The sequence below is a fragment of the Poecilia mexicana genome, unplaced genomic scaffold (genome assembly GCF_051168715.1).
Source record: "Poecilia mexicana isolate PSO_F unplaced genomic scaffold, ASM5116871v1 scaffold_5, whole genome shotgun sequence".
NCBI lineage: Eukaryota > Metazoa > Chordata > Actinopteri > Cyprinodontiformes > Poeciliidae > Poecilia > Poecilia mexicana.
In genome coordinates this window covers 11,621,933-11,630,757 of record NW_028263374.1, presented here as the reverse complement: position 1 = coordinate 11,630,757, position 8,825 = coordinate 11,621,933, and the positions used below count along the sequence as shown (strand labels likewise).

The 8,825-nt window shown below is 40.2% G+C and overlaps 1 long non-coding RNA gene across 2 annotated transcripts; it reads right to left on the bottom strand.

Annotated features, from left to right (window-relative positions):
• Window positions 1–618: 618 nt before the first annotated feature.
• LOC106933875 (uncharacterized) lies at window positions 619–3,302 on the bottom strand. Of its 2 annotated transcripts, XR_001421587.2 has the most exons (4): window positions 2,696–3,302; window positions 1,862–2,007; window positions 1,683–1,762; window positions 619–1,432 (listed from the first exon to the last, which is right to left on the bottom strand). It is a non-coding gene; the product is annotated as an uncharacterized LOC106933875 (long non-coding RNA). The 2 variants fall into 2 exon arrangements; XR_015762953.1 differs by having other exon boundaries at window positions 1,862–3,302.
• Between the last annotated feature and the right edge of the window lie 5,523 nt (window positions 3,303–8,825).

The following is an 8,825-nucleotide window of genomic DNA, read 5'->3' as shown; positions in this document are numbered from 1 at the left end:
AGACACGATGGGTTTTATTTTTATTTGCAAAACAGTTAAGGTAAAATATATAAAAAGAGGTTAATGTGCCGGCTAATGCTATTGATTGGGTTTAGATATTTAATATGCGAGGACTTTCTCTTGAACAACCTTCACTTATGAGTTACAACGTCAAAAGGAGAGTTTATGCAATTATGTGGCAATCTAATGCTTTTGAAAGGGAGTCAGTTTGGGAGTCCATTGAAGCCAGAGATGTGGCACTTTTTTAAAGGACATCTGTTTCACATCAGGCTCCTGTTGACTATGTAAATTTTATTCAGCAGCTAATGGACAACACAACCTGATCTGCCACTAAAGTATTCCAGCAGCCTTGACTCACACGTCTCTGCTCGCTGCACAGCATTTTCACAGAAAATGTTTTATTCGGCTCCTGCCTCGGTTTATTCAGTTTCCAATCCTCACTTGACTTGTTTATTATTTGATGAAGAAGTTTTTTTTTTATATGATGCTTTCCCCTCTTAGGACTGGAGCGATTGTTGAGCCACATGGATTAAAGAAAGGGTAATTGTTCTTAATGTGCTGCAAGAGCGAGTATTACTGATACGCTAGAGTGATTAAACACAATGAGTAGCAATAAAATGGGGATAAGTGCATTGTTTATTGTTTGAAAAGGCAGTAAAAAGGGGGAACACAAAATAAATGGCAGTGGTATTTTTGCATCTAGTCTAGATTATGTTTGCTTGAAAACAAATAAACAAACAAACAAACAAACAAAAAAAAACTGTCTTGTAATTGCTTTTAGCTGAAGTTACCATAAGATTTTTGGATCCAAGTTGCAGCTTCTCATATTATGAAACAGTTCTGAGAAACAAAATGTAAAACTAACTATCACAGTAATATCTAAACAGCTGCACATTATAAGGTTTATTTTTTCAGTGTTAAAATGCCCAGCAGATGTCAAGACTTTTCTAAGCACATGGAAGAGAAACCTGGCAAATTGCTGTGCTCTTGTTTTCCATAAAAAACGGCTGATTGCTGCCTTATAGTTCAATTCAATCCAGCTCATTTGTATCGCACCGACTCAACGCGTCGTGTTTCCAGTAAAAAGTCATTTCAGTCCAATTATACATACGCTCTAATTCATCCCAGGTATCAAACAATGCAGTCAGGTTCAGTTCAGTATTCAGACTGGTTTATAAAGTTTCCTATCAAAGGAAACCCAGCAGATTGCGTCGAGTCACCTGTAATGTTCAGTCCTCCTGGAGGAGCACGTAGACAATCGCTTCTATTGTGTCATTGACTTTACAGCAATCCCTTACATTGAGCAAGCATGCAGCGACCGCATTCAGTCACTACATGCTGGGATGTTCACACCCCCCATAAAAACATAATCAGATTAACCTTGAAAAAGTTTCAATGTCCCAACAGGAATCTTCTGCCACTTGCAAATTTGCTGTGTCGAGTTTCCAGCAGGCGTTTTTCAGGTGCAACGTCACAGATGATTAAAAAAAATAAAAAATAAAATGAAATGGTTTAAATCTATATCTATTTGACATTTTCTATGCTCTTAAATCAGCCTAGAGCACAGTAATTGTGCATTTGACATTTTTAAGTGAAAATACAGGGATGGGGTGACTGGGACATCACTAAGTTAATTAAAATAATTAAACTTGACTAATTATGTCTGAAACATAAAATCCTACCTGATTCCACTTGCAGCAGCGCTCCTAATCCTTTCACCGAAGCTGACGCTTCCTCTCTGGCGGCTCATCACTGCTTTGTCCTGTGAGTTTTTGTAGAGAAACCGAAAGGAGACAACACTATTTTATTTATTTTATTTTTTTGTGATCGTTTTTGGTTCATCTTCCTCATCCACAATCACCTTTCATTCATTGGTAACTGATGGAAAAAGGACCTTCGATCTCCAACCTCACTTTGGATCCATGTTTCGACGGGCAAAACTTTTTCACAATGTAGCCGCAAGCTCTGAAAGGGCTTCACGTGAACGTGTTTCAAAACAGACAATAGCTGAAGAAAAGACAAAAAATAATAAAAAAAAACAGTGCAACGAAAAGCAGTTATTCTTTTTGCGCGTTTGACGAATCAACGCAAACCGAACTAGTGTCTGATGGTTAAAAACTGATAAAAAGGTCAACCCCAAGTCTACGAGTGAGTAAAGTATACACGTTTTGTTGCCCATCGCTCCTTTATCAGCGGACGTGAAAGGCTCTATTGACTCGGCTAGGCTCACGCGGCGCGCAGACAAGCAGGCAATCCCGCGCGTGCTGCCTGAGTTTATCCATGCTCGCTCCAACAATCGAGGGGGGGGACAAAGGTGAACAAACTGATTTGTTGCAGTCGCTAAAATAATAGAGCAATTTCTTTCCTTTAATGCTCACGTTGTACTTTTGACTCGTGCGCACGCACACACACACACACACACTCAGGTGGCCAGGTCTGCTGAGAACAGGCTGTTCACTCAAATCGTCCTCAAACAATGAAGTGCCGAACAGATCACATCAATCTCTCTCAAGAGAAATATTACTTTCCTCCCCCTCCGCCGCTTCTCTCCTCCCGGTCCTCCCCATCTCAACACATGCTGGAAAGGAGAGGCTTTCTCAGCCAGTGAGTGTGGAAACGTGTGGAAGTGTGGAAAAAAGACAAATGTTTGGTTTGTCCTAAATTTGCGTCAGGTCCCCCCCCACAAGTCACTCACCTGTAGTTTAAACAGACGGCGAATTTCCTGCCGAAGCATAAAGCGACCTCTGACTGGGAAGTTGGTGTGCGTCACTTTTGCTGTTGTTTCTGTGCTTCAAAGAGACTTGAATCAGTTTTTTTTTTTTTTTAATGGCACTTCAATTTAATTTGCAGTAATTTCTAGCGCTATGCATGTTTCATAGTATTAATAATGTTGACGTTTAGCAAACTGGATGCCAGTTGCGAAAGTAGCATGAAAAGTTTGCTTTGAAAATCTAAGAAAAAGAAGAGAAGAAAGACTAACTGATAAGAGCAGCGTAATATTTAAAGACGCCACTATATTTCACTTTTTGCAAAGCGCTGCCCTCCCCTTCCAAGTTTTAAGAAAGTCATTGTATTTGGTTCTTCCACCCACCCACTAATCTCTGTATATTAGCTCTCAGGAAGGGAAAAGTCTCTCCATGAGCTCTGGTGTTTTAATATCTGTCATCTTCATCCTGTGCTCCATTCCTCTGCTTCCTCTTCTCTTTTTTGGGCTTTCTGTTTCCTCTTGTCGTCATATTTCACTCCTTTGTTTGACTGCTCCGTCCTCATCTCCGCTTGCTCTATCAGTCCTCGTCAACGAGGAGCGCTGGACAACACTGTGTGTGTGTGTGTGTGTGTATGTAGTTTCGATGCTGGTGATGAGGGCGACACCATTTAGAGTTTTGTCTCAGCGTTTCTTCATTTAGCCCCTCGCTTTTTGTCAGAGCTGCCCAGGTTTCTTGGCGTTCCATGTAAACACACTGATTAGAGCTCGAGCTGTGGGAACTTGGTGTGTGTGTGGGGGTATTTTTCTTTGCGGCGTTTCGCTCTAGCATGTGAAAGTGCAATATCTAAAGCACACCTGTGTTTGAGTTTTTGTTCTCTGGCAGGAGCCTTCAGCGGCCTATCACTTCCAATGCATTTGGTCTCCAACACAAAGACACACCCGTTTCAACTTAATCCCTCGCATCGGTTAATCACACTTTGGTTTTCATCACCGTCAAGGCTTACCTGACAGCATCACCTTAGTGGATAAAGTGGCTCTCAAATGTGACCACACCGCTTTTATACTATATTGTGCCAACACAACACGAAAAACATGTTAAAAATGAAAGTCAAATTTCTCTAACCTACCACTTCTTCTATCTTTGCATTCTAATACAACCGATTTATCTTCCTGCTTTTTATTTAGATATTTTGCAAATGTTGTATGTTTTTATATAACTATTCAATTTTGGGGACTCATAATGATGTATTTATTTGAAATTGACACTAAATAATGTAAATATCCGCTGAAGCACACCCTGATAAAAAAAAAGTTAGTTTGAAATTTGCATTTTGTTTTCATGGGGACAGTCATGACATCCACAGATGCTGTGAAAGATCCTATATAATATGCTTTTCTGTTATTTGGTGTTGTGCCGGAGAATTTATGACGGATATTTTAAAAAGGAAAATAAAAAATATATATATTATTTCATTTTATGACATCTTTTGAATTTAGAGTTTTATGTTGATGTAACTTTTTAGATTTAATAACCAATATTAGTTGACAAAAAAAACAAAAAAAACAATTTTGTGCTGGGTTAATTATGGTTCACTGACTTAAAGTGAGAAAAGAAATCTGGGATAATGAGTGCCTCAGAGTGACCGCGCCTTAAAGTCAAACTCATTTTACAAGCGCAATTTGACTGGTTTCCCACACCTCTAGAGGCAATCTATGCAAATGAAAAGACAGAAAGATAAATAAATAAGTACCTCCTCTAAATGTGAAATTGCATCAACCAAAAGCATTACTTCCTAGAAGAGTGAGTGCTTTTAGGGATTTCTTTTGTCTTTTTTTTTTCCAGCCTCAAGTTAAAAAGACACGGACAAGGTATTTATGTACACACATATGTACGCGCACGCATACACTAAAACACACAAATGCTCAGGTTGGCCGGGGGCAACGTAACAATGCAAAATGGAAAAAAAAAAAAAAGAAGAAAAACATGAGCTTCTGTGTTGAGCGTGACAAAAGATGTCTGTAAATGAATAGAGTAAACCACAGCAAATGAAGAGATGCATCAAGGTGGAGGAGGCTGACTGATGGATGAATGGAAGCAAAAAGGGTAAAACAGGGAGAGGCTGATTTGCGTAATGCCATCGTGGAAATTGACTTTTAACTGAAATATCCAATTTTCATACTCCTGCAGGTGAGAGAGCACAAGAGCCCGGGCTTTTTTGGTTAACAAAAATAACAAAATAATGTACTTGACACATCAAAGCAAATAGAAAAATGAGAACGGCCGAGCTTTTGGAGAGCAGAGACACAACTTGGCTGCACGCAAACAAGGTGTCTTCGCCGACAAGGCTGGGAGAATTAGCTTCCACCTTGGCCTTGCAGGATTTACAACAGCAGGAACGCTCTAAATATGAATAGTGGAGCCCAGATGGGGGAAATGAAAAGAATGGGGTTATATTTAACAATTTCACAATAAAGTAAATGTGTTCAAATGTGAAGAGTTAATCACAATTCTTCTCAGAGCTGTCCATTAACTGCTTATAAAACTTAAAAGAGCAACTAAAAGATCAATTTAAATAGTCCTAGATTGTTAATGTAGCTTTCAAACATCCAGCAGCCACTAATTATTGTTTAGAGTACAGTGTAACTCCTGCTGCTGAGCAACATTTCAGATTATTCAAACTGATAACTATTTAGTTTACATTTCATTCATCTTTTGACTCTGGTTAGATTCCCTAATTTGTTAATGTTTGTGAAAATCGGTCGTAATTGTCACGCTCTTATTCCACCTTACGGCACAATAATGAGATGTCAATTTCAATGCAGTGCTCCTGTCCTGAAGAGTTTGGCATTTTTCAAAGGAAAACTACAGAAAAACAGGCATATCAGTACTAATACATCAGTGAGGTTATTTAATTAATAACGTTTTTATTTAGTGAGGAGGAACTGATTGAGATGCAGAATCATTTTCCAGTTTCAAATGAGTGAATCTTTGAGGTTAAAACAGCTAAGGACAAAAAGACACGAATTACAGAAGCAGACAGGAGAAAAGGTTAAACATTGAAAACCATATTGACTAAATTCTAACCCAATAAAGAGTTATGTTAAATGATTACACATCACATGCATCAAAATGCAAATGGTGTATTAGCCATATTTCATTAAAATACTGACATTGTGCAAAACTCAAGAGTTTTTCACACTCTGACTGTCCCAATAAGCAAAAGAAAATTCGTTCTGGGGAGCAACTGAACTGACAGATTATTTTACGTGAGGGGATTTTCAGCCCCTGGACACAGTGGCTCCCTTGGTGAAGAGCCATAGCACACATATCCGAAACCACTACTTGCCCACTAGACACAAAGAAGAAAGTGCATTTTCTCAGAAAACTCTCAGAAGCGTTGTTTGGTTGGCCTTTTACATTCACTTCAGGCCTGTGTGGCGCCCTGTTGACATTAAAGTGCATCAATGTGCTCTTACAAATGAAAGAACTCAGGTCTTGATGAAAAACACCATCTCTGACATTCAGATTTGTATTACACTGCTAGATGTCAAGTAGCTCTTAACATTTACAGTATATTCTGCTTTTACAATAAATTAGAGTGGAAAAAAATAAATAAAGAAAGCATAAAGCAGTATGTAAGGACAAAATGAGAGACCGAAATTGCTCCAATGTTACCAAGCAACTTTCATCTTAAAGCTGAAACCAGAAGGACAAACTTGCAGGACATTTACCGATTTATTTCCACAGGCTTTGAGTTGATTTATCATTTACACAGTAGAGCTAATGCTTTCCTCTCCAAGCTTTCCTCTCCAAGCACTGAATGTACTGCAAGAAGAAGGACTTGTCACTGATCCATCGCTGGCCCTCCATAAAGCTGCAAATTAATCCACACTAACTCACAACAACAGGCCGTTCGGAATAACAAAACATAAAAGTATTTGTTTTTCAGAACTTGGGTATAAGGTCCAAGCAGTCTATAAACTCATGGTCAAACTCACAAAACACACTTACGTTCTTTACAAGACACAGAGCAGTTTCCAGACTGGTTTCAGAGTTGCTTAAATACCAATGCAGACTGGAGTTCTTCAGCTGTATAGAGCACATTTAGATCACGAATGGATGGATGAAAATCTTATGCTGAGTAAAAAAATGTGAGTAAAACACCTAGACGAGGAAACACAGTTGAGTTATGGAAGATTATCTGCGTAGGCTGTCCATCCAGTTACAAGATTTTTCTTCTGGTCTGCCTGAACATCAAGGCTTGTTTCCTTTACTTTGGATTGTTAGATGTTTAAAAAATATACACAAACTGAGATGTGATACCGGACTTTCAAAGGTGAAATGAACAGCTACATGACTGAAGTTGATGTGTAATAAAATATAAAATGTATCTATAAAGGAAAAAAAAAAATAATTTTGAGTATTAGGCCTTTTTTTTAAAGGGGGTATTGTATTTTTTGCAGGCTATAAAATGGCATTGATTGTGTCATTTTTTTATAGCACAATCAGTGTTAGACTGAGAAGTGTTCGTATGATGAGCTCTGTTGTTTGCTAATTGCTGCTGCTAGTCTTGAGGAGCTGTGAAGAGCTCATGAAGCTGAGTGAGGGAGCCTCAAGGTGGAGCGGGGTTGCTCTGTGAGCCAGAAGCTCAACTGGAGAGGAACTTTGGGTAAACAGAACTTTGCTTTGCATGAGCCTTTAGGCACCCCCAAATGGTTGCCATGGGTGATTCGAGGATTTCTCAAATGCGCATGAAAGAATTAAAGCAACACTCCAGATATGTTTTTGATGAGGGAATAACATCATAGCATAAAAAAAGTTGATTTTACATATTACCACCCTTTCAGAATAATTTAATGTTACCCATGCAGAACAAAGTAAAAACTTCTGCCTGTCTGCAGCTTGCCTCCCCGTCCCCTCCTCGCTGGTTTCTTCGTTTTATGCACCTCTCCACACGGCATCTCTCACCCGCTGCACTTTCCTCTCCGCTTGTTTACAGTAAGCAGGTCCAAGCGGGATAGTTTTACCTTTTATGGCCATTCTTCATCCACGGTAAAAGTGCACTAATACAATGGCATGTTGCCCTCCTCCTTCTCCTCATCCTGACCTCCCCAGTGGAGGTGCTGCAGGGTGAGTGTATGTGGGCGCGCACGGCGTCGATCATGCCGCGCGCGAGACGTGGGGTTTCTGTGGTGCGTTAAAAGCGGCTTTTAAAAATCATCTCGCCCGTCCGCAGAGACAGATAGTAGCTGAGGCAGAGGTTTGTTTTGAATGTCTGGCTGCATAAAAAGCTCCTCTCACAAGTGTTTAGGTTAGACTAGAGGTCTGTACATGTGACACGCACACACACACACCCCCCCACACACACACACACACACACACACACACACACACACACACACGCACACACACACACAAAGCAGGTAGGTGTTACTGAGGAAAGCCTGCTGCGAGCACATCCAAGTATTCAAGGGCTGATAAGTGTGAGTGTGAGAGAAGAATATGACACGAAGCATTGTGCAGGCGTGTCGGGAACGAGCAGGAAATGTCATTTTTCAAAGCAACGTTAATTAATATGTGACCGCAGCATTAAGATCCTGTCTTACTTAAGCTCTCTAATTCTACTTCTCAAAATGTAGTGTCAATTTAAGCCTTCTCTGCTGGTGCCCTGTGCAACATGCCAAGGCCAGGCGCACATGCAGGACCCAGTCCATTGCTTTGTTACTGCCACTATGCCCTAAATCTGGAAATAAAAGCTTACGCTGATAATTCATGTCCCTGTGTCTTGTTTATGCGTCTCTGTAGGGCGCAGCATTATGGGCAAAGGTTAGTGAAAAATGTGCTGGGATCTGACCTCCACAGGTTATGAATTGTTGGCATGTGTGTTTGTGTGTAAGCTCTGGAATGCCAGGGTCAAGGGCCTGAGAAACAGCCGTGTACAAACAAACACGAGCTCGTCTTTCCCTGCTGCCCTCCTCCGGCCTCTATCACTCACATGGAAAAAAACATCTCTCGCGCACAGAGCAGCAGTGTGGTTGCATGGGCGCAGTATTTATTATCTCAGTGTTAACTAACAGCGATGCCCTATCTGAAGTTCTGTAATCAGATTTACCTTGC